Below are 20,004 nucleotides of genomic sequence, written 5' to 3' on the forward strand. Positions count from 1 at the left end.
GCCCTCCACGCTGATTCCAGGCATCCTTGGCTTAAACATTCTAAGGGTTCAGTTAAGATGTAATTTTTGGCAATTACAGGCAGATTGCCTCACTCTCGCCTTCTGCTCCAAGAAACAAACATCAATCCATTGCTGTGAGAAGCAAGGCTTTTCTTCCACACTGGGAGGACCTAAGACTGTCATTTACATACCATAGATTAAGTCTCCTGAGAGACCAACAAAAATTGCCAAAGCTGACTGTATTTCAAGTCATCATAGCGGGTTATTGGGAAAAGTTTTCAATTAGCAATAATCACGCCTCGGTTAAACCTCATAGGCTACGATATTGCCACTGCGCAAAGTTGAAAGAACTGTTGTGACCAATGCCTTCCTGCTTCCAAAGCAGAGCTTGTTTAAGCTATGGTGAGTTACAAATTCTCACTAGCCCTCCCACACTGCTTCCAGGCATTCTGAGCTTCCACATTCTAAGGGCTCAGTTAAGATGAAATTTTTGGCAATTACAGGCAGATTGCCTCACTCTCTCCTTCTGCTCCAGGCAACAAACATCAATCCATTGCTGTGAGAAGCAAGGCTATTCTTCCACGCTGGGAGGAGCTAAGACTCTGTTATTTGCATATCATAGATTAAGTCTCCTGAGAGACCAACAAAAATTGCCAAATCTGACTGTATTTCAAGTCATCATGGCGGGGTATTGAAAAAAGTTTTCAATTAGCAATAATCACGCCTCGGTTAAACCTCATGGGCTACGATATTGTCACTGCACAAAGTTGAAAGAACTGTTGTGAACAATGCCTTCCCGCTTCCAAATCAGAGCTTGTTTAAGCTACGGTGAGTTACAAATTCTCAATAGCCCTTCCACACTGCTTCCAGGCATCCTGAGCTTCCACATTCTAAGGGCTCAGTTAAGATGAAATTTTTGGCCATTACAGGCAGATTGCCTCACTCTCTCCTTCTGCTCCAAGAAACAAACATCAATCCATTGCTGTGAGAAGCAAGGCTTTTCTTCCACACTGGGAGGACCTAAGACTGTCATTTGCATACCATAGATTAAGTCTCCTGAGAGACCAACAAAGATTGCCAAAGCTGACTGTATTTCAAGTCATCATGGCGGGGTATTGGGAAAAGTTTTCAATTAGCAATAATCAGGCCTCGGTTAAACCTCATGGGCTACGATATTATCACTGCGCAAAGTTGAAAGAACTGTTGTGACCAATGCCTTCCCGCTTCCAAATCAGAGCTTGTTTAAGCTACGGTGAGTTACAAATTCTCAATAGCCCTTCCACACTGCTTCCAGGCATCCTGAGCTTCCACATTCTAAGGGCTCAGTTAAGATGAAATTTTTGGCCATTACAGGCAGATTGCCTCACTCTTTCCTTCTGCTTCAGGCAACAAACATCAATCCATTGCTGTGAGAATCTAGGCTTTTCTTCCACGCTGGGAGGAGGTAAGACTCTGTTATTTGCATACAATGGATTAAGTCTCCTGAGAGACCAACAAAAATTGCCAAAGCTGACTGTATTTCAAGTCATAATGGCGGGGTATTGGGAAAAGTTTTCAACTAGCAATAATCCCGCCTCAGTTAAACCTCATGGGCTACGATATTGCCACTGCGCAAAGTTGAAAAAACTGTTGTGACCAATGCCTTCCTGCTTCCAAAGCAGAGCTTGTTTAAGCTACGGTGAGTTACAAATTCTCACTAGCCCTCCCACACTGCTTCCAGGCATCCAGGGCTTCCACATTCTGAGGGCTCAGGAAAGATGTAATTTTTGGCAATTACAGGCAGATTGCCTCACTCTCGCCTTCTGCTCCAAGAAACAAACATCAATCCATTGCTGTGAGAAGCAAGGCTTTTCTTCCACACTGGGAGGACCTAAGACTGTCATTTACATACCATAGATTAAGTCTCCTGAGAGACCAACAAAAATTGCCAAAGCTGACTGTATTTCAAGTCATCATGGCGGGGTATTGGGAAAAGTTTTCAATTAGCAATAATCACGCCTCGGTTAAACCTCATAGGCTACGATATAGCCACTGCGCAAAGTTGAAAGAACTGTTGTGACCAATGCCTTCCTGCTTCCAAAGCAGAGCTTGTTTAAGCTATGGTGAGTTACAAATTCTCACTAGCCCTCCCACACTGCTTCCAGGCATTCTGAGCTTCCACATTCTAAGGGCTCAGTTAAGATGAAATTTTTGGCAATTACAGGCAGATTGCCTCACTCTCTCCTTCTGCTCCAGGCAACAAACATCAATCCATTGCTGTGAGAAGCAAGGCTATTCTTCCACGCTGGGAGGAGCTAAGACTCTGTTATTTGCATACCATAGATTAAGTCTCCTGAGAGACCAACAAAAATTGCCAAAGCTGACTGTATTTTAAGTCATCATGGCGGGGTATTGGGAAAAGTTTTCAATAAGCAATAATCACGCCTCGGTTAAACCTCATGGGCTACGATATTGCCACTGCGCAAAGTTGAAAGAACTGTTGTGACCAATGCCTTCCTGCTTTCAAAGCAGAGCTTGTTTAAGCTACGGTGAGTTACAAATTCTCACTAGCCCTCCCACACTGGTTCCAGGCATCCTGGGCTTCCACATTCTGAGGGCTCAGGAAAGATGTAATTTTTGGCAATTACAGGCAGATTGCCTCACTCTCGCCTTCTGCTCCAAGAAACAAACATCAATCCATTGCTGTGAGAAGCAAGGCTTTTCTTCCACACTGGGAGGACCTAAGACTGTCATTTGCATACCATAGATTAAGTCTCCTGAGAGACCAACAAAAATTGCCAAAGCTGACTGTATTCCAAGTCATTATGGCGGGGTATTGGGAAAAGTTTTCAATAAGCAATAATCACGCCTTGGATAAACCTCATGGGCAACAATATTGCCACAGCGCAAAGATGAAAGAACAGAAGTGACCAAGGGCTTCCCGCTTCCAGGGCAGAACATTTTAAGCCATGGTGAGTTACATATCACCACTAGCCCTCCACGCTGCTTTCAGGCATCCTTGGCTTACACATTCTAAGGGTTCAGTTAAGATGTAATTTTTGGCAATTACAGGCAGATTGCCTCACTCTCGCCTTCTGCTCCAAGAAACAAACATCAATCCATTGCTGTGAGAAGCAAGGCTTTTCTTCCACACTGGGAGGACCTAAGACTGTCACTTACATACCATAGATTAAGTCTCCTGAGAGACCAACAAAAATTGCCAAAGCTGACTGTATTTCAAGTCATCATGGCGGGGTATTGGGAAAAGTTTTCAATTAGCAATAGTCACACCTCGGTTAAACCTCATAGGCTACGATATTGCCACTACGCAAAGTTGAAAGAACTGTTGGGACCAATGCCTTCCTGCTTCCAAAGCAGAGCTTGTTTATGCTATGGTGAGTTACAAATTCTCACTAGCCCTCCCACACTGCTTCCAGGCATTCTGAGCTTCCACATTCTAAGGGCTCATTTAAGATGAAATTTTTGGCAATTACAGGCAGATTGCCTCACTCTCTCCTTCTGCTCCAGGCAACAAACATCAATCCATTGCTGTGAGAAGCAAGGCTTTTCTTCCACACTGGGAGAAGCTAAGACTGTCATTTGCATTCCATGAATTAAGTCTCCTGAGAGACCAACAAAAATTGCCAAAGCTGACTGTATTCCAAGTCATTATGGCGGGGTATTGGGAAAAGTTTTCAATTAGCAATAATCACGCCTTGGATAAACCTCATGGGCAACAATATTGCCACAGCGCAAAGATGAAAGAACAGAAGTGACCAAGGGCTTCCCGCTTCAAGGGCAGAACATTTTAAGCCATGGTGAGTTACAAATCACCACTAGCCCTCCACGCTGCTTCCAGGCATCCTTGCCTTACACATTCTAAGGGTTCAGTTAAGATGTAATTTTTGGCAATTACAGGCAGATTGCCTCACTCTCACCTTCTGCTCCAAGAAACAAACATCAATCCATTGCTGTGAGAAGCAAGGCTTTTCTTCCACACTGGGAGGACCTAAGACTGTCATTTACATACCATAGATGAAGTCTCCTGAGAGACCAACAAAAATTGCCAAAGCTGACTGAATTTCAAGTCATCATGGCGGGGTATTGGGAAAAGTTTTCAATTAGCAATAATCACGCCTCGGTTAAACCTCATGGGCTACGATATTGCCACTGCGCAAAGTTGAACGAACTGTTGTGACCAATGCCTTCCTGCATCCAAAGCAGAGCTTGTTTAAGCTATGGTGAGTTACAAATTCTCACTAGCCCTCCCACACTGCTTCCAGGCATTCTGAGCTTCCACATTCTAAGGGCTCAGTTAAGATGAAATTTTTGGCAATTACAGGCAGATTGCCTCACTCTGCTTCTGCTCCAGGCAACAAACATCAATCCATTGCTGTGAGAAGCAAGGCTATTCTTCCACGCTGGGAGGAGCTAAGACTCTGTTATTTGCATACCATAGATTAAGTCTCCTGAGAGACCAACAAAAATTGCCAAAGCTGACTGTATTGCAAGTCATCATGGCGGGGTATTGGGAAAAGTTTTCAATTAGCAACAATCACGCCTCGGTTAAACCTCATGGGCTACGATATTGCCACTGCGCAAAGTTGAAAGAACTGTTGTGACCAATGCCTTCCTGCTTCCAAAGCAGAGCTTGTTTAAGCTACGGTGAGTTACAAATTCTCACTAGCCCTCCCACACTGCTTCCAGGCATCCTGGGCTTCCACATTCTGAGGGCTCAGGAAAGATGTAATTGTTGGCAATTACAGGCAGATTGCCTCACTCTCGCCTTCTGCTCCAAGAAACAAACATCAATCCATTGCTGTGAGAAGCAAGGCTTTTCTTCCACACTGGGAGAAGCTAAGACTGTCATTTGCATTCCATGAATTAAGTCTCCTGAGAGACCAACAAAAATTGCCAAAGCTGATTGTATTCCAAGTCATTATGGCGGGGTATTGGGAAAAGTTTTCAATAAGCAATAATCACGCCTTGGATAAACCTCATGGGCAACAATATTGCCATAGCGCAAAGATGAAAGAACAGAAGTGACCAAGGGCTTCCCGCTTCCAGGGCAGAACATTTTAAGCCATGGTGAGTTCCAAATCACCAATAGCCCTCCACGCTGATTCCAGGCATCCTGGGCTTCCACATTCTAAGGGCTCAGTTAAGATGTAATTTTTGGCAATTACAGGCAGATTGCCTCACTCTCGCCTTCTGCTCCAAGAAACAAACATCAATCCATTGCTGTGAGAAGCAAGGCTTTTCTTCCACACTGGGAGGACCTAAGACTGTCATTTGCATACCATAGATTAAGTCTCCTGAGAGACCAACAAAAATTGCCAAAGCTGACTGTATTTCAAGTCATCATGGCGGGGTATTGGGAAAAGTTTTCAATTCGCAATAATCACGCCTCGATTAAACCTCATGGGCTACGATATTGTCACTGCACAAAGTTGAAAGAACTGTTGTGACCAATGCCTTCCCGTTTCCAAATCAGAGCTTGTTTAAGCTATGGTGAGTTACAAATTCTCAATAGCCCTTCCACACTGCTTCCAGGCATCGTGAGCTTCCACATTCTAAGGGCTCAGTTAAGATGATATTTTTGGCCATTACAGGCAGATTGCCTCACTCTCTCCTTCTGCTCCAAGAAACAAACATCAATCCATTGCTGTGAGAAGCAAGGCTTTTCTTCCACACTGGGAGGACCTAAGACTGTCATTTGCATACCATAGACTAAGTCTCCTGAGAGACCAAAAAAAATTGCCAAAGCTGACTGTATTTCAAGTCATCATGGCGGGGTATTGGGAAAAGTTTTCAATTAGCAATAATCACGCCTCGGTTAAACCTCATAGGCTACGATATTGCCACTGCGCATAGTTGAAAGAACTGATGTGACCAATGCCTTCCTGCATCCAAAGCAGAGCTTGTTTAAGCTATGGTGAGTTACAAATTCTCACTAGCCCTCCCACACTGCTTCCAGGCATTCTGAGCTTCCACATTCTAAGGGCTCAGTTAAGATGAAATTTTTGGCAATTACAGGCAGCTTGCCTCACTCTCTCCTTCTGCTCCAGGCAACAAACATCAATCCATTGCTGTGAGAAGCAAGGCTATTCTTCCACGCTGGGAGGAGCTAAGACTCTGTTATTTGCATACCATAGATGAAGTCTCCTGAGAGACCAACAAAAATTGCCAAAGCTGACTGTATTTCAAGTCATCATGGCGGGGTATTGGGAAAAGTTTTCAATTAGCAATAATCACGCCTCGGTTAAACCTCATGGGCTACGATATTGCCACTGCGCAAAGTTGAAAGAACTGTTGTGACCAATGCCTTCCTGCTTTCAAAGCAGAGCTTGTTTAAGCTACGGTGAGTTACAAATTCTCACTAGCCCTCCCACACTGCTTCCAGGCATCCTGGGCTTCCACATTCTGAGGGCTCAGGAAAGATGTAATTTTTGGCAATTACAGGCAGATTGCCTTACTCTCTCCTTCTGCTCCAGGAAACAAACATCAATCCATTGCTGTGAGAAGCAAGGCTTTTCTTCCATGCTGGGAGGAGCTAAGACTCTGTTATTTGCATACAATGGATTAAGTCTCCTGAGAGACCAACAAAAATTGCCAAAGCTGACTGTATTTCAAGTCATCATGGCGGGGTATTGGGAAAAATTTTCAATCAGCAATAATCACGCCTCGGTTAAACCTCATGGGCTACGATATTGCCACAGCGCAAAGATTAAAGAACAAAAGTGACCAAGGGCTTCCTGCTTCCAAGGCAGAACTTGTTTAAGCCATGGTGAGTTCCAAATCACCACTAGCCCTCCACGCTGCTTCCAGGCATCCTGGGCTTCCACATTCTGCGGGATCAGGAAAGATGAAATTTTTAGCAATTACTGGCAGATAGCCTCACTCTCGCCTTCTGCTCCAAGAAACAAACATCAATCCATTGCTGTGAGAAGCAAGGCTTTTCTTCCACACTGGGAGGAGCTAATACTGTCATTTGCATACCATGGATTAAGTCTCCTGAGAGACCAACAAAAATTGCCAAAGCTGACTGTATTTCAAGTCATCATGGCAGGGTATTGGGAAAAGTTTTCAATTAGCAATAATCACGCCTCGGTTAAACCTCATGGGCTACGATATTGCCACAGCGCAAAGATGAAAGAACAGAAGTGACCAAGGGCTAACCGCTTCCAAGGCAGAACTTTTTAAGCCATGGTGAGTTCCAAATCACCAATAGCCCTCCACGCTGATTCCAGGCATCCTGGGCTTCCACATTCTAAGGGCTCAGTTAAGATGTAATTTTTGGCAATTACAGGCAGATTGCCTCACTCTCGCCTTCTGCTCCAAGAAACAAACATCAATCCATTGCTGTGAGAAGCAAGGCTTTTCTTCCACACTGGGAGGACCTAAGACTGTCATTTGCATACCACAGATTAAGTCTCCTGAGAGACCAACAAAAATTGCCAACGCTAACTATATTTCAAGTCATCTTGGTGGGGTAATGCGAAAAGTTTTCAATTAACAATAATCACGCCTCGGTTAAACCTCATGGGCTACGATATTGCCACTGCGCAAAGTTGAAAGTACTGTAGTGACCAATGCCTTCCCTCTTCCAAAGCAGAGCTTGTTTAAGCTACGGTGAGTTACAAATTCTCACTAGCCCTCCCACACTGCTTCCAAGCATCCTGAGCTTCCACATTCTAAGGGATCAGTTAAGATGAAATTTTAGGCAATTACAGGCAGATTGCCTCACTCTCTCCATCTGCTTCAGGCAACAAACATCAATCCATTGCTGTGAGAAGCAAGGCTTTTCTTCCATGCTGGGAGGAGCTAAGACTCTGTTATTTGCATACAATGGATTAAGTCTCCTGAGAGACCAACAAAAATTGCCAAAGCTGACTGTATTTCAAGTCATCATGGCGGGGTATTGGGAAAAGTTTTCAATTAGCAATAATCACGCCTCGGTTAAACCTCATGGGCTACGATATTGCCACTGCGCAAAGTTGAAAGAACTGTTGTGATCAATGCCTTCCTGCTTCCAAAGCAGAGCTTGTTTAAGCTACGGTGAGTTACAAATTCTCACTAGCCCTCCCACAAAGCTTCCAGGCATCCTGGGCTTCCACATTCTGAGGGCTCAGGAAAGATGTAATTTTTGGCAATTACAGGCAGATTGCCTCACTCTCGCCTTCTGCTCCAAGAAACAAACATCAATCCATTGCTGTGAGAAGCAAGGCTTTTCTTCCACGCTGGCAGGAGCTAAGACTGTCATTTGCATACCATGGATTAAGTGTCCTGAGAGACCAACAAAAATTGCCAAAGCTGACTGTATTTCAAGTCATCATGGCGGGGTATTGGGAAAAGTTTTCAATTAGCAATGATATGCCTCGGTTAAACCTCATGGGCTACGATATTGCCACATCGCAAAGATGAAGGAACAGAAGTGATCAAGGGCTTCCCGCTTCCAAGGCAGAACTTGTTTAAGCTATGGTGAGTTCCAAATCACCACTAGCCCTCCCACGCTGCTTCCAGACATGCTGGGCTTCCACATGCTAAGGGATCAGGAAAAACAATTTTTGGCAATTACAGGCAGATTGCCTCACTCTCTCCTTCTGCTCCAGGAAACAAACATCAATCCATTGCTGTGAGAAGCAAGGCTTTTCTTCCACGCTGGCAGGAGCTAAGACTGTCATTTGCATACCATGGATTAAGTCTCCTGAGAGACCAACAAAAATTGCCAAAGCTTACTGTATTTCAAGTCATCATGGCGGGGTATTGGGAAAAGTTTTCAATAAGCAATAATCACGCCTTGGATAAACCTCATGGGCAACAATATTGCCACAGCGCAAAGATGAAAGAACAGAAGTGACCAAGGGCTTCCCGCTTCCAGGGCAGAACATTTTAAGCCATGGTGAGTTACAAATCACCACTAGCCCTCCACGCTGCTTCCAGGCATCCTTGGCTTACACATTCTAAAGGTTCAGTTAAGATGTAATTTTTGGCAATTACAGGCAGATTGCCTCACTCTCGCCTTCTGCTCCAAGAAACAAACATCAATCCATTGCTGTCAGAAGCAAGACTTTTCTTCCACACTGGGAGGTCCTAAAGGGGTTTTACACTAAGCAATATCGCTAGCAATATCGCTAAAACGTCACTGGTTTTGTGACGTTATAGCGATATTGCTAGCGATATCGCTATGTGTGATACTTACCTCCGACCGGCTCCCCCGCTGCTCATCGCTGATCGCGCAAGAATGTCCGGCTCCATTTCTCGTCGGGCGCTTCCTGCTGGGCTTCCTGCTGTGACGTCCAGCGATGCGTGGAGGCGGGCGGGAGGACGCCAGGATCGCTGTGTGTGAAAGGTAAGTATCGTCCGCTGCGTCGCTGCTGCATCGCTGTGAGATCATTCTGTATGAAAGCTCACTAGCGATCATTTAGCGATGCACCAGCGATCCTGACCGGGTCGGATCGCTGGTTGAATCGCTGGTGCATCGCTAAATGTAAAAGGGCCTTTAGACTGTCATTTACATACCATAGATTAAGTCTCCTGAGAGACCAACAAAAATTGCCAAAGCTGACTGTATTTCAAGTCATCATGGCGGGGTATTGGGAAAAGTTTTCAATTAGCAATAATCACGCCTCGGTTAAACCTCATAGGCTACGATATTGCCACTGCGCAAAGTTGAAAGAACTGTTGTGACCAATGCCTTCTTGCTTCCAAAGCAGAGCTTGTTTAAGCTATGGTGAGTTACAAATTCTCACTAGGCCTCCCACACTGCTTCCAGGCATTCTGAGCTTCCACATTCTAAGGGCTCAGTTAAGATGAAATTTTTGGCAATTACAGGCAGATTGCCTCACTCTCTCCTTCTGCTTCAGGCAACAAACATCAATCCATTGCTTTGAGAAACAAGGCTATTCTTCCACGCTGGGAGGAGCTAAGACTCTGTTATTTGCATACCATAGATTAAGTCTCCTGAGAGACCAACAAAAATTGCCAAAGCTGACTGTATTTCAAGTCATCATGGCGGGGTATTGGGAAAAGTTTTCAATTAGCAATAATCACGCCTCGGTTAAACCTCATGGGCTACGATATTGTCACTGCACAAAGTTGAAAGAACTGTTGTGACCAATGCCTTCCCGCTTCCAAATCAGAGCTTGTTTAAGCTACGGTGAGTTACAAATTCTCACTAGCCCTCCCACACTGCTTCCAGGCATCCTGGGCTTCCACATTCTGAGGGCTCAGGAAAGATGTAATTTTTGGCAATTACAGGCAGATTGCCTCACTCTCGCCTTCTGCTCCAAGAAACAAACATCAATCCATTGCTGTGAGAAGCAAGGCTTTTCTTCCACACTGGGAGAAGCTAAGACTGTCATTTGCATTCCATGAATTAAGTCTCCTGAGAGACCAACAAAAATTGCCAAAGCTGACTGTATTCCAAGTCATTATGGCGGGGTATTGGGAAAAGTTTTCAATTAGCAATAATCACGCCTTGGATAAACCTCATGGGCAACAATATTGCCACAGCGCAAAGATGAAAGAACAGAAGTGACCAAGGGCTTCCCGCTTCCAGGGCAGAACATTTTAAGCCATGGTGAGTTACAAATCACCACTAGCCCTCCACGCTGCTTCCAGGCATCCTTGGCTTACACATTCTAAGGGTTCAGTTAAGATGTAATTTTTGGCAATTACAGGCAGATTGCCTCACTCTCGCCTTCTGCTCCAAGAAACAAACATCAATCCATTGCTGTGAGAAGCAAGGCTTTTCTTCCACACTTGGAGAACCTAAGACTGTCATTTACATACCATAGATTAAGTCTCCTGAGAGACCAACAAAAATTGCCAAAGCTGACTGTATTTCAAGTCATCATGGTGGGGTATTGGGAAAAGTTTTCAATAAGCAATAATAACGCCTCGGTTAAACCTCATAGGCTATGATATTGCCACTGCGCAAAGTTGAAAGAACTGTTGTGACCAATGCCTTCCTGCTTCCAAAGCAGAGCTTGTTTAAGCTATGGTGAGTCACAAATTCTCACTAGCCCTCCCACACTGCTTCCAGGCATTCTGAGCTTCCACATTCTAAGGGCTCAGTTAAGATGAAATTTTTGGCAATTACAGGTAGATTGCCTCACTCTCTCCTTCTGCTCCAGGCAACAAACATCAATCCATTGCTGTGAGAAGCAAGGCTTTTCTTCCAAGCTGGGAGGAGCTAAGACTCTGTTATTTGCATACAATGGATTAAGTCTCCTGAGAGACCAAAAAAATTGCCAAAGCTGACTGTATTTCAAGTCATCATGGCAGGGTATTGGGAAAAGTTTTCAATTAGCAATAATCACGCCTCGGTTAAACCTCATAGGCTACGATATTGCCACTGCGCAAAGTTGAAAGAACTGTTGTGACCAATGCCTTCCTGCGTCCAAAGCAGAGCTTGTTTAAGCTATGGTGAGTTACAAATTCTCACTAGCCCTCCCACACTGCTTCCAGGCATTCTGAGCTTCCACATTCTAAGGGCTCAGTTAAGATGAAATTTTTGGCAATTACAGGCAGATTGCCTCACTCTCTCCTTCTGCTCCAGGCAACAAACATCAATCCATTGCTGTGAGAAGCAAGGCTATTCTTCCACGCTGGGAGGAGCTAAGACTCTGTTATTTGCATACCATAGAGTAAGTCTCCTGAGAGACCAACAAAAATTGCCAAAGCTGACTGTATTTCAAGTCATCATGGCGGGGTATTGGGAAAAGTTTTCAATTAGCAATAATCACGCCTCGGTTAAACCTCATGGGCTACGATATTGCCACTTCGTAAAGTTGAAAGAACTGTTGTGACCAATGCCTTCCTGCTTTCAAAGCAGAGCTTGTTTAAGCTACGGTGAGTTACAAATTCTCAATAGCCCTCCCACACTGCTTCCAGGCATCCTGGGCTTCCACATTCTGAGGGCTCAGGAAAGATGTAATTTTTGGCAATTACAGGCAGATTGCCTCACTCTCGCCTACTGCTCCAAGAAACAAACATCAATCCATTGCTGTGAGAAGCAAGGCTTTTCTTCCACACTGGGAGGACCTAAGACTGTCATTTGCATACCATAGATTAAGTCTCCTGAGAATCCAACAAAAATTGCCAAAGCTAACTGTATTTCAAGTCATCATGGCGGGGTATTGGGAAAAGTTTTCAATTAGCAATAATCACGCCTCGGTTAAACCTCATGGGCTACAATATTGTCACTGCACAAAGTTGAAAGAACTGTTGTGACCAATGCCTTCTCGCTTCCAAATCAGAGCTTGTTTAAGCTACGGTGAGTTACAAATTCTCACTAGCCCTCCCACACTGCTTCCAGGCATCCTGGGCTTCCACATTCTGAGGGCTCAGGAAAGATGTAATTTTTGGCAATTACAGGCAGATTGCCTCACTCTCGCCTTCTGCTCCAAGAAACAAACATCAATCCATTGCTGTGAGAAGCAAGGCTTTTCTTCCACACTGGGAGAAGCTAAGACTGTCATTTGCATTCCATGAATTAAGTCTCCTGAGAGACCAACAAAAATTGCCAAAGCTGACTGTATTCCAAGTCATTATGGCGGGGTATTGGGAAAAGTTTTCAATAAGCAATAATCACGCCTTGGATAAACCTCATGGGCAACAATATTGCCACAGCGCAAAGATGAAAGAACAGAAGTGACCAAGGGCTTCCCGCTTCCAGGGCAGAACATTTTAAGCCATGGTGAGTTACAAATCACCACTAGCCCTCCACGCTGCTTTCAGGCATCCTTGGCTTACACATTCTAAGGGTTCAGTTAAGATGTAATTTTTGGCAATTACAGGCAGATTGCCTCACTCTTGCCTTCTGCTCCAAGAAACAAACATCAATCCATTGCTGTAAGAAGCAAGGCTTTTATTCCACACTGGGAGGACCTAAGACTGTCATTTACATACCATAGATTAAGTCTCCTGAGAGACCAACAAAAATTGCCAAAGCTGACTGTATTTCAAGTCATCATGGCGGGGTATTGGGAAAAGTTTTCAATTAGCAACAATCACGCCTCGGTTAAACCTCATAGGCTACGATATTGCCACTGCGCAAAGTTGAAAGAACTGTTGTGACCAATGCCTTCCTGCTTCCAAAGCAGAGCTTGTTTAAGCTATGGTGAGTCACAAATTCTCACTAGCCCTCCCACACTGCTTCCAGGCATTCTGAGCTTCCACATTCTAAGGGCTCAGTTAAGATGAAATTTTTGGCAATTACAGGCAGATTGCCTCACTCTCTCCTTCTGCTCCAGGCAACAAACATCAATCCATTGCTGTGAGAAGCAAGGCTTTTCTTCCACGCTGGGAGGAGCTAAGACTCTGTTATTTGCATACCATAGAGTAAGTCTCCTGAGAGACCAACAAAAATTGCCAAAGCTGACTGTATTTCAAGTCATCATGGCGGGGTATTGGGAAAAATTTTCAATTAGCAATAATCACGCCTCAGTTAAACCTCATGGGCTACGATATTGCCACTTCGCAAAGTTGAAAGAACTGTTGTGACCAATGCCTTCCTGCTTTCAAAGCAGAGCTTGTTTAAGCTACGGTGAGTTACAAATTCTCACTAGCCCTCCCACACTGCTTCCAGGCATCCTGGGCTTCCACATTCTGAGGGCTCAGGAAAGATGTAATTTTTGGCAATTACAGGCAGATTGCCTCACTCTCGCCTACTGCTCCAGGAAACAAACATCAATCCATTGCTGTGAGAAGCAAGGCTTTTCTTCCACACTGGGAGGACCTAAGACTGTCATTTGCATACCATAGATTAAGTCTCCTGAGAGACCAACAAAAATTGCCAAAGCTGACTGTATTTCAAGTCATCATGGCGGGGTATTGGGAAAAGTTTTCAATTAGCAATAATCACGCCTCGGTTAAACCTCATGGGCTACGATATTGTCACTGCACAAAGTTGAAAGAACTGTTGTGACCAATGCCTTCCCGCTTCCAAATCAGAGCTTGTTTAAGCTACGGTGAGTTACAAATTCTCACTAGCCCTCCCACACTGCTTCCAGGCATCCTGGGCTTCCACATTCTGAGGGCTCAGGAAAGATGTAATTTTTGGCAATTACAGGCAGATTGCCTCACTCTCGCCTTCTGCTCCAAGAAACAAACATCAATCCATTGCTGTGAGAAGCAAGGCTTTTCTTCCACACTGGGAGAACCTAAGACTGTCATTTACATACCATAGATTAAGTCTCCTGAGAGACCAACAAAAATTGCCAAAGCTGACTGTATTTCAAGTCATCATGGTGGGGTATTGGGAAAAGTTTTCAATTAGCAATAATCACGCCTCGGTTAAACCTCATAGGCTACGATATTGCCACTGCGCAAAGTTGAAAGAACTATTGTGACCAATGCCTTCCTGCTTCCAAAGCAGAGCTTGTTTAAGCTATGGTGAGTCACAAATTCTCACTGGCACTCCCACACTGCTTCCACATTCTAAGGGCTCAGTTAAGATGAAATTTTTGGCAATTACAGGTAGATTGCCTCACTCTCTCCTTCTGCTCCAGGCAACAAACATCAATCCATTGCTGTGAGAAGCAAGGCTTTTCATCCACGCTGGGAGGAGCTAAGACTCTGTTATTTGCATACAATGGATTAAGTCTCCTGAGAGACCAACAAAAATTGCCAAAGCTGACTGTATTTCAAGTCATCATGGCGGGGTATTGGGAAAAGTTTTCAATTAGCAATAATCACGCCTCGGTTAAACCTCATGGGCTACGATATTGCCACTTCGCAAAGTTGAAAGAACTGTTGTGACCAATGCCTTCCTGCTTTCAAAGCAGAGCTTGTTTAAGCTACGGTGAGTTACAAATTCTCACTAGCCCTCCCACACTGCTTCCAAGCATCCTGGGCTTCCACATTCTGAGGGCTCAGGAAAGATGTAATTTTTGGCAATTACAGGCAGATTGCCTCACTCTCGCCTACTGCTCCAAGAAACAAACATCAATCCATTGCTGTGAGAAGCAAGGCTTTTCTTCCACACTGGGAGGACCTAAGACTGTCATTTGCATACCATAGATTAAGTCTCCTGAGAGACCAACAAAAATTGCCAAAGCTGACTGTATTTCAAGTCATCATGGCGGGGTATTGGGAAAAGTTTTCAATTAGCAATAATCACGCCTCAGTTAAACCTCATGGGCTACGATATTGTCACTGCACAAAGTTGAAAGAACTGTTGTGACCAATGCCTTCCCGCTTCCAAATCAGAGCTTGTTTAAGCTACGGTGAGTTACAAATTCTCACTAGCCCTCCCACACTGCTTCCAGGCATCCTGGGCTTCCACATTCTGAGGGCTCAGGAAAGATGTAATTTTTGGCAATTACAGGCAGATTGCCTCACTCTCGCCTTCTGCTCCAAGAAACAAACATCAATCCATTGCTGTGAGAAGCAAGGCTTTTCTTCCACACTGGGAGAAGCTAAGACTGTCATTTGCATTCCATGAATTAAGTCTCCTGAGAGACCAACAAAAATTGCCAAAGCTGACTGTATTCCAAGTCATTATGGCGGGGTATTGGGAAAAGTTTTCAATAAGCAATAATCACGCCTTGGATAAACCTCATGGGCAACAATATTGCCACAGCGCAAAGATGAAAGAACAGAAGTGACCAAGGGCTTCCCGCTTCCAGGGCAGAACATTTTAAGCCATGGTGAGTTACAAATCACCACTAGCCCTCCACGCTGCTTTCAGGCATCCTTGGCTTACACATTCTAAGGGTTCAGTTAAGATGTAATTTTTGGCAATTACAGGCAGATTGCCTCACTCTCGCCTTCTGCTCCAAGAAACAAACATCAATCCATTGCTGTGAGAAGCAAGGCTTTTCTTCCACACTGGGAGGACCTAAGACTGTCATTTACATACCATAGATTAAGTCTCCTGAGAGACCAACAAAAATTGCCAAAGCTGACTGTATTTCAAGTCATCATGGCAGGGTATTGGGAAAAGTTTTCAATTAGCAATAATCACGCCTCGGTTAAACCTCATAGGCTACGATATTGCCACTGCGCAAAGTTGAAAGAACTGTTGTGACCAATGCCTTCCTGCTTTCAAAGCAGAGCTTGTTTAAGCTACGGTGAGTTACAAATTCTCACTAGCCCTCCCACACTGCTTCCAGGCATCCTGGGCTTCCACATTCTGAGGGCTCAGGAAAGATGTAATTTTTGGCAATTACATGCAGATTGCCTCACTCTCGCCTACTGCTCCAAGAAACAAACATCAATCCATTGCTGTGAGAAGCAAGGCTTTGCTTCCACACTGGGAGGACCTAAGACTGTCATTTGCATACCATAGATTAAGTCTCCTGAGAGACCAACAAAAATTGCCAAAGCTGACTGTATTTCAAGTCATCATGGCGGGGTATTAGGAAAAGTTTTCAATTAGCAATAATCACGCCTCGGTTAAACCTCATGGACTACGATCTTGCCACTGCGCAAAGTTGAAAGAACTGTTGTGACCAATGCCTTCCTGCTTCCAAAGCAGAGCTTGTTTAAGCTGCGGTGAGTTACAAATTCTCACTAGCCCTCCCACACTGCTTCCAGGCATCCTGGGCTTCCACATTCTGAGGGCTCAGGAAAGATGTAATTTTTGGCAATTACAGGCAGATTGCCTCACTCTCGCCTTCTGCTCCAAGAAACAAACATCAATCCATTGCTGTGAGAAGCAAGGCTTTTCTTCCACACTGGGAGAAGCTAAGACTGTCATTTGCATTCCATGAATTAAGTCTCCTGAGAGACCAACAAAAATTGCCAAAGCTGACTGTATTCCAAGTCATTATGGCGGGGTATTGGGAAAAGTTTTCAATTAGCAATAATCACGCCTTGGATAAACCTCATGGGCAACAATATTGCCACAGCGCAAAGATGAAAGAACAGAAGTGACCAAGGGCTTCCCGCTTCCAGGGCAGAACATTTTAAGCCATGGTGAGTTACAAATCACCACTAGCCCTCCACGCTGCTTTCAGGCATCCTTGGCTTACACATTCTAAGGGTTCAGTTAAGATGTAATTTTTGGCAATTACAGGCAGATTGCCTCACTCTCGCCTTCTGCTCCAAGAAACAAACATCAATCCATTGCTGTGAGAAGCAAGGCTTTTCTTCCACACTGGGAGGAACTAAGACTGTCATTTACATACCATAGATTAAGTCTCCTGAGAGACCAACAAAAATTGCCAAAGCTGACTGTATTTCAAGTCATCATGGCGGGGTATTGGGAAAAGTTTTCAATTAGCAACAATCACGATTCGGTTAAACCTCATAGGCTACGATATTGCCACTGCGCAAAGTTGAAAGAACTGTTGTGACCAATGCCTTCCAGCTTCCAAAGCAGAGCTTGTTTAAGCTATGGTGAGTTACAAATTCTTACTAGCCCTCCCACACTGCTTCCAGGCATCCTGGGCTTCCACATTCTGAGGGCTCAGGAAAGATGTAATTTTTGGCAATTACAGGCAGATTGCCTCACTCTCGCCTTCTGCTCCAAGAAACAAACATCAATCCATTGCTGTGAGAAGCAAGGCTTTTCTTCCACACTGGGAGGAACTACGAATGTCATTTACATACCATAGATTAAGACTCCTGAGAGACCAACAAAAATTGCCAAAGCTGACTATTTCAAGTCATCATGGCGGGGTATTGTGAAAAGTTTTCAATTAGCAATAATCACGCATCGGTTAAACCTCATAGGCTACGATATTGCCACTACGCAAAGTTGAAAGAACTGTTGTGACCAATGCCTTCCTGCTTCCAAAGCAGAGCTTGTTTAAGCTATGGTGAGTCACAAATTCTCACTAGCCCTCCCACACTGCTTCCAGGCATTCTGAGCTTCCACATTCTAAGGGCTCAGTTAAGATGAAATTTTTGGCAATTACAGGCAGATTGCCTCACTCTCTCCTTCTGCTCCAGGCAACAAACATCAATCCATTGCTGTGAGAAGCAAGGCTTTTCTTCCACGCTGGGAGGAGATAAGACTCTGTTATTTGCATACAATGGATTAAGTCTCCTGAGAGACCAACAAAAATTGCCAAAGCTGACTGTATTTCAAGTCATCATGGCAGGGTATTGGGAAAAGTTTTCAATTAGCAATAATCACGCCCCGGTTAAACCTCATAGGCTACGATATTGCCACTGCGCAAAGTTGAAAGAACTGTTGTGACCAATGCCTTCCTGCATCCAAAGCAGAGCTTGTTTAAGCTATGGTGAGTTACAAATTCTCACTAGCCCTCCCACACTGCTTCCAGGCATTCTGAGCTTAAACATTCTAAGGGCTCAGTTAAGATGAAATTTTTGGCAATTACAGGCAGATTGCCTCACTCTCTCCTTCTGCTCCAGGCAACAAACATCAATCCATTGCTGTGAGAAGCAAGGATATTCTTCCACGCTGGGAGGAGCTAAGACTCTGATATTTGCATACCATAGAGTAAGTCTCCTGAGAGACCAACAAAAATTGCCAAAGCTGACTGTATTTCAAGTCATCATGGCGGGGTATTGGGAAAAATTTTCAATTAGCAATAATCACGCCTCGGTTAAACCTCATGGGCTACGATATTGCCACTTCGCAAAGTTGAAAGAACTGTTGTGACCAATGCCTTCCTGCTTTCAAAGCAGAGCTTGTTTAAGCTACGGTGAGTTACAAATTCTCACTAGCCCTCCCACACTGCTTCCAGGCATCCTGGGCTTCCACATTCTGAGGGCTCAGGAAAGATGTAATTTTTGGCAATTACAGGCAGATTGCCTCACTCTCGCCTACTGCTCCAAGAAACAAACATCAATCCATTGCTGTGAGAAGCAAGGCTTTTCTTCCACACTGGGAGGACCTAAGACTGTCATTTGCATATCATAGATTAAGTCTCCTGAGAGACCAACAAAAATTGCCAAAGCTGACTGTATTTCAAGTCATCATGGCAGGGTATTGGGAAAAGTTTTCAATAAGCAATAATCACGCCTTGGATAAACCTCATGGGCAACAATATTGCCACAGCGCAAAGATGAAAGAACAGAAGTGACCAAGGGCTTCCCGCTTCCAGGGCAGAACATTTTAAGCCATGGTGAGTTACAAATCACCACTAGCCCTCCACGCTGCTTCCAGGCATCCTTGTCTTACACATTCTAAGGGCTCAGTTAAGATGAAATTTTTGGCAATTACAGGCAGATTGCCTCACTCTCTCCTTCTGCTCCAGGCAACAAACATCAATCCATTGCTGTGAGAAGCAAGGCTATTCTTCCACGCTGGGAGGAGCTAAGACTCTGTTATTTGCATATCATAGATTAAGTCTCCTGAGAGAACAACAAAAATTGCCAAAGCTGACTGTATTTCAAGTCATCATGGCGGGGTATTGGAAAAAGTTTTCAATTAGCAATAATCACGCCTCGGTTAAACCTCATGGGCTACGATATTGTCACTGCACAAAGTTGAAAGAACTGTTGTGACCAATGCCTTCCTGCTTCCAAAGCAGAGCTTGTTTAAGCTATGGTGAGTCACAAATTCTCACTAGCACTCCCACACTGCTTCCAGGCATTCTGAGCTTCCACATTCTAAGGGCTCAGTTAAGATGAAATTTTTGGCAATTACAGGTAGATTGCCTCACTCTCTCCTTCTGCTCCAGGCAACAAACATCAATCCATTGCTGTGAGAAGCAAGGCTTTTCTTCCACGCTGGGAGGAGCTAAGACTCTGTTATTTGCATACAATGGATTAAGTCTCCTGAGAGACCAACAAAAATTGCCAAAGCTGACTGTATTTCAAGTCATCATGGCAGGGTATTGGGAAAAGTTTTCAATTAGCAATAATCACGCCTCGGTTAAACCTCATAGGCTACGATATTGCCACTGCGCAAAGTTGAAAGAACTGTTGTGACCAATGCCTTCCTGCTTCCAAAGCAGAGCTTGTTTAAGCTATGGTGAGTCACAAATTCTCACTAGCCCTCCCACACTGCTTCCAGGCATTCTGAGCTTCCACATTCTAAGGGCTCAGTTAAGATGAAATTTTTGGCAATTACAGGCAGATTGCCTCACTCTCTCCTTCTGC

At 44.4% G+C, this 20,004-nt stretch overlaps 46 non-coding genes across 46 annotated transcripts; all 46 read right to left on the reverse strand.

Annotated features, from left to right (window-relative positions):
- Positions 1-202: 202 nt before the first annotated feature.
- On the reverse strand, positions 203-343 carry LOC141062859 (U4 spliceosomal RNA). Its single transcript, XR_012224565.1, has one exon. It is a non-coding gene; the product is annotated as a U4 spliceosomal RNA (small nuclear RNA).
- Positions 344-628: 285 nt separating this feature from the next.
- LOC141061504 (U4 spliceosomal RNA) lies at positions 629-769 on the reverse strand. Its single transcript, XR_012223359.1, has one exon. It is a non-coding gene; the product is annotated as a U4 spliceosomal RNA (small nuclear RNA).
- Positions 770-1,052: 283 nt separating this feature from the next.
- On the reverse strand, positions 1,053-1,193 carry LOC141061808 (U4 spliceosomal RNA). The gene has a single exon (XR_012223635.1). It is a non-coding gene; the product is annotated as a U4 spliceosomal RNA (small nuclear RNA).
- Positions 1,194-1,478: 285 nt separating this feature from the next.
- On the reverse strand, positions 1,479-1,619 carry LOC141061576 (U4 spliceosomal RNA). Its single transcript, XR_012223425.1, has one exon. It is a non-coding gene; the product is annotated as a U4 spliceosomal RNA (small nuclear RNA).
- Positions 1,620-1,902: 283 nt separating this feature from the next.
- On the reverse strand, positions 1,903-2,043 carry LOC141062656 (U4 spliceosomal RNA). Its single transcript, XR_012224402.1, has one exon. It is a non-coding gene; the product is annotated as a U4 spliceosomal RNA (small nuclear RNA).
- Positions 2,044-2,328: 285 nt separating this feature from the next.
- LOC141063007 (U4 spliceosomal RNA) lies at positions 2,329-2,469 on the reverse strand. The gene has a single exon (XR_012224698.1). It is a non-coding gene; the product is annotated as a U4 spliceosomal RNA (small nuclear RNA).
- Positions 2,470-2,752: 283 nt separating this feature from the next.
- Positions 2,753-2,893, reverse strand: LOC141062132 (U4 spliceosomal RNA). Its single transcript, XR_012223928.1, has one exon. It is a non-coding gene; the product is annotated as a U4 spliceosomal RNA (small nuclear RNA).
- A 281-nt stretch (positions 2,894-3,174) lies between these two features.
- On the reverse strand, positions 3,175-3,315 carry LOC141061634 (U4 spliceosomal RNA). Its single transcript, XR_012223476.1, has one exon. It is a non-coding gene; the product is annotated as a U4 spliceosomal RNA (small nuclear RNA).
- A 283-nt stretch (positions 3,316-3,598) lies between these two features.
- Positions 3,599-3,739, reverse strand: LOC141061849 (U4 spliceosomal RNA). The gene has a single exon (XR_012223672.1). It is a non-coding gene; the product is annotated as a U4 spliceosomal RNA (small nuclear RNA).
- A 281-nt stretch (positions 3,740-4,020) lies between these two features.
- LOC141062533 (U4 spliceosomal RNA) lies at positions 4,021-4,161 on the reverse strand. The gene has a single exon (XR_012224291.1). It is a non-coding gene; the product is annotated as a U4 spliceosomal RNA (small nuclear RNA).
- A 283-nt stretch (positions 4,162-4,444) lies between these two features.
- On the reverse strand, positions 4,445-4,585 carry LOC141063079 (U4 spliceosomal RNA). The gene has a single exon (XR_012224764.1). It is a non-coding gene; the product is annotated as a U4 spliceosomal RNA (small nuclear RNA).
- A 283-nt stretch (positions 4,586-4,868) lies between these two features.
- On the reverse strand, positions 4,869-5,009 carry LOC141062492 (U4 spliceosomal RNA). Its single transcript, XR_012224254.1, has one exon. It is a non-coding gene; the product is annotated as a U4 spliceosomal RNA (small nuclear RNA).
- Positions 5,010-5,290: 281 nt separating this feature from the next.
- Positions 5,291-5,431, reverse strand: LOC141062004 (U4 spliceosomal RNA). Its single transcript, XR_012223813.1, has one exon. It is a non-coding gene; the product is annotated as a U4 spliceosomal RNA (small nuclear RNA).
- Positions 5,432-5,714: 283 nt separating this feature from the next.
- LOC141061176 (U4 spliceosomal RNA) lies at positions 5,715-5,855 on the reverse strand. Its single transcript, XR_012223063.1, has one exon. It is a non-coding gene; the product is annotated as a U4 spliceosomal RNA (small nuclear RNA).
- Positions 5,856-6,140: 285 nt separating this feature from the next.
- LOC141061758 (U4 spliceosomal RNA) lies at positions 6,141-6,281 on the reverse strand. Its single transcript, XR_012223589.1, has one exon. It is a non-coding gene; the product is annotated as a U4 spliceosomal RNA (small nuclear RNA).
- Positions 6,282-6,566: 285 nt separating this feature from the next.
- LOC141063031 (U4 spliceosomal RNA) lies at positions 6,567-6,707 on the reverse strand. The gene has a single exon (XR_012224720.1). It is a non-coding gene; the product is annotated as a U4 spliceosomal RNA (small nuclear RNA).
- Positions 6,708-6,989: 282 nt separating this feature from the next.
- On the reverse strand, positions 6,990-7,130 carry LOC141062991 (U4 spliceosomal RNA). The gene has a single exon (XR_012224685.1). It is a non-coding gene; the product is annotated as a U4 spliceosomal RNA (small nuclear RNA).
- Positions 7,131-7,411: 281 nt separating this feature from the next.
- On the reverse strand, positions 7,412-7,552 carry LOC141062190 (U4 spliceosomal RNA). Its single transcript, XR_012223981.1, has one exon. It is a non-coding gene; the product is annotated as a U4 spliceosomal RNA (small nuclear RNA).
- A 285-nt stretch (positions 7,553-7,837) lies between these two features.
- Positions 7,838-7,978, reverse strand: LOC141061770 (U4 spliceosomal RNA). Its single transcript, XR_012223600.1, has one exon. It is a non-coding gene; the product is annotated as a U4 spliceosomal RNA (small nuclear RNA).
- Positions 7,979-8,261: 283 nt separating this feature from the next.
- Positions 8,262-8,401, reverse strand: LOC141062578 (U4 spliceosomal RNA). Its single transcript, XR_012224332.1, has one exon. It is a non-coding gene; the product is annotated as a U4 spliceosomal RNA (small nuclear RNA).
- A 281-nt stretch (positions 8,402-8,682) lies between these two features.
- On the reverse strand, positions 8,683-8,823 carry LOC141062167 (U4 spliceosomal RNA). Its single transcript, XR_012223960.1, has one exon. It is a non-coding gene; the product is annotated as a U4 spliceosomal RNA (small nuclear RNA).
- A 689-nt stretch (positions 8,824-9,512) lies between these two features.
- On the reverse strand, positions 9,513-9,653 carry LOC141060888 (U4 spliceosomal RNA). The gene has a single exon (XR_012222801.1). It is a non-coding gene; the product is annotated as a U4 spliceosomal RNA (small nuclear RNA).
- A 285-nt stretch (positions 9,654-9,938) lies between these two features.
- Positions 9,939-10,079, reverse strand: LOC141063142 (U4 spliceosomal RNA). Its single transcript, XR_012224821.1, has one exon. It is a non-coding gene; the product is annotated as a U4 spliceosomal RNA (small nuclear RNA).
- A 283-nt stretch (positions 10,080-10,362) lies between these two features.
- On the reverse strand, positions 10,363-10,503 carry LOC141061850 (U4 spliceosomal RNA). Its single transcript, XR_012223673.1, has one exon. It is a non-coding gene; the product is annotated as a U4 spliceosomal RNA (small nuclear RNA).
- A 281-nt stretch (positions 10,504-10,784) lies between these two features.
- LOC141061725 (U4 spliceosomal RNA) lies at positions 10,785-10,925 on the reverse strand. The gene has a single exon (XR_012223559.1). It is a non-coding gene; the product is annotated as a U4 spliceosomal RNA (small nuclear RNA).
- Positions 10,926-11,210: 285 nt separating this feature from the next.
- LOC141061687 (U4 spliceosomal RNA) lies at positions 11,211-11,350 on the reverse strand. Its single transcript, XR_012223525.1, has one exon. It is a non-coding gene; the product is annotated as a U4 spliceosomal RNA (small nuclear RNA).
- Positions 11,351-11,635: 285 nt separating this feature from the next.
- LOC141061085 (U4 spliceosomal RNA) lies at positions 11,636-11,776 on the reverse strand. Its single transcript, XR_012222980.1, has one exon. It is a non-coding gene; the product is annotated as a U4 spliceosomal RNA (small nuclear RNA).
- A 283-nt stretch (positions 11,777-12,059) lies between these two features.
- On the reverse strand, positions 12,060-12,200 carry LOC141062039 (U4 spliceosomal RNA). The gene has a single exon (XR_012223844.1). It is a non-coding gene; the product is annotated as a U4 spliceosomal RNA (small nuclear RNA).
- A 283-nt stretch (positions 12,201-12,483) lies between these two features.
- Positions 12,484-12,624, reverse strand: LOC141062133 (U4 spliceosomal RNA). Its single transcript, XR_012223929.1, has one exon. It is a non-coding gene; the product is annotated as a U4 spliceosomal RNA (small nuclear RNA).
- A 281-nt stretch (positions 12,625-12,905) lies between these two features.
- LOC141062846 (U4 spliceosomal RNA) lies at positions 12,906-13,046 on the reverse strand. The gene has a single exon (XR_012224553.1). It is a non-coding gene; the product is annotated as a U4 spliceosomal RNA (small nuclear RNA).
- A 285-nt stretch (positions 13,047-13,331) lies between these two features.
- Positions 13,332-13,472, reverse strand: LOC141061429 (U4 spliceosomal RNA). Its single transcript, XR_012223291.1, has one exon. It is a non-coding gene; the product is annotated as a U4 spliceosomal RNA (small nuclear RNA).
- Positions 13,473-13,755: 283 nt separating this feature from the next.
- Positions 13,756-13,896, reverse strand: LOC141063144 (U4 spliceosomal RNA). The gene has a single exon (XR_012224823.1). It is a non-coding gene; the product is annotated as a U4 spliceosomal RNA (small nuclear RNA).
- A 283-nt stretch (positions 13,897-14,179) lies between these two features.
- LOC141060887 (U4 spliceosomal RNA) lies at positions 14,180-14,320 on the reverse strand. The gene has a single exon (XR_012222800.1). It is a non-coding gene; the product is annotated as a U4 spliceosomal RNA (small nuclear RNA).
- A 268-nt stretch (positions 14,321-14,588) lies between these two features.
- Positions 14,589-14,729, reverse strand: LOC141063102 (U4 spliceosomal RNA). The gene has a single exon (XR_012224785.1). It is a non-coding gene; the product is annotated as a U4 spliceosomal RNA (small nuclear RNA).
- Positions 14,730-15,012: 283 nt separating this feature from the next.
- On the reverse strand, positions 15,013-15,153 carry LOC141061253 (U4 spliceosomal RNA). The gene has a single exon (XR_012223131.1). It is a non-coding gene; the product is annotated as a U4 spliceosomal RNA (small nuclear RNA).
- A 283-nt stretch (positions 15,154-15,436) lies between these two features.
- Positions 15,437-15,577, reverse strand: LOC141062134 (U4 spliceosomal RNA). Its single transcript, XR_012223930.1, has one exon. It is a non-coding gene; the product is annotated as a U4 spliceosomal RNA (small nuclear RNA).
- Positions 15,578-15,858: 281 nt separating this feature from the next.
- On the reverse strand, positions 15,859-15,999 carry LOC141062883 (U4 spliceosomal RNA). The gene has a single exon (XR_012224586.1). It is a non-coding gene; the product is annotated as a U4 spliceosomal RNA (small nuclear RNA).
- A 283-nt stretch (positions 16,000-16,282) lies between these two features.
- LOC141061326 (U4 spliceosomal RNA) lies at positions 16,283-16,423 on the reverse strand. The gene has a single exon (XR_012223197.1). It is a non-coding gene; the product is annotated as a U4 spliceosomal RNA (small nuclear RNA).
- Positions 16,424-16,706: 283 nt separating this feature from the next.
- Positions 16,707-16,847, reverse strand: LOC141061851 (U4 spliceosomal RNA). Its single transcript, XR_012223674.1, has one exon. It is a non-coding gene; the product is annotated as a U4 spliceosomal RNA (small nuclear RNA).
- Positions 16,848-17,128: 281 nt separating this feature from the next.
- Positions 17,129-17,269, reverse strand: LOC141062038 (U4 spliceosomal RNA). Its single transcript, XR_012223843.1, has one exon. It is a non-coding gene; the product is annotated as a U4 spliceosomal RNA (small nuclear RNA).
- Positions 17,270-17,552: 283 nt separating this feature from the next.
- LOC141061461 (U4 spliceosomal RNA) lies at positions 17,553-17,691 on the reverse strand. The gene has a single exon (XR_012223320.1). It is a non-coding gene; the product is annotated as a U4 spliceosomal RNA (small nuclear RNA).
- A 285-nt stretch (positions 17,692-17,976) lies between these two features.
- Positions 17,977-18,117, reverse strand: LOC141061349 (U4 spliceosomal RNA). Its single transcript, XR_012223218.1, has one exon. It is a non-coding gene; the product is annotated as a U4 spliceosomal RNA (small nuclear RNA).
- Positions 18,118-18,402: 285 nt separating this feature from the next.
- LOC141061065 (U4 spliceosomal RNA) lies at positions 18,403-18,543 on the reverse strand. The gene has a single exon (XR_012222962.1). It is a non-coding gene; the product is annotated as a U4 spliceosomal RNA (small nuclear RNA).
- A 283-nt stretch (positions 18,544-18,826) lies between these two features.
- On the reverse strand, positions 18,827-18,967 carry LOC141062046 (U4 spliceosomal RNA). Its single transcript, XR_012223850.1, has one exon. It is a non-coding gene; the product is annotated as a U4 spliceosomal RNA (small nuclear RNA).
- A 283-nt stretch (positions 18,968-19,250) lies between these two features.
- Positions 19,251-19,391, reverse strand: LOC141060939 (U4 spliceosomal RNA). The gene has a single exon (XR_012222847.1). It is a non-coding gene; the product is annotated as a U4 spliceosomal RNA (small nuclear RNA).
- Positions 19,392-19,676: 285 nt separating this feature from the next.
- On the reverse strand, positions 19,677-19,817 carry LOC141062884 (U4 spliceosomal RNA). Its single transcript, XR_012224587.1, has one exon. It is a non-coding gene; the product is annotated as a U4 spliceosomal RNA (small nuclear RNA).
- Positions 19,818-20,004: the final 187 nt, after the last annotated feature.

This window comes from Dendrobates tinctorius, unplaced genomic scaffold, assembly GCF_039654945.1.
Source record: "Dendrobates tinctorius isolate UK_male_01 unplaced genomic scaffold, ASM3965494v1 ptg000245l, whole genome shotgun sequence".
Taxonomy (NCBI): Eukaryota; Metazoa; Chordata; class Amphibia; order Anura; family Dendrobatidae; genus Dendrobates; species Dendrobates tinctorius.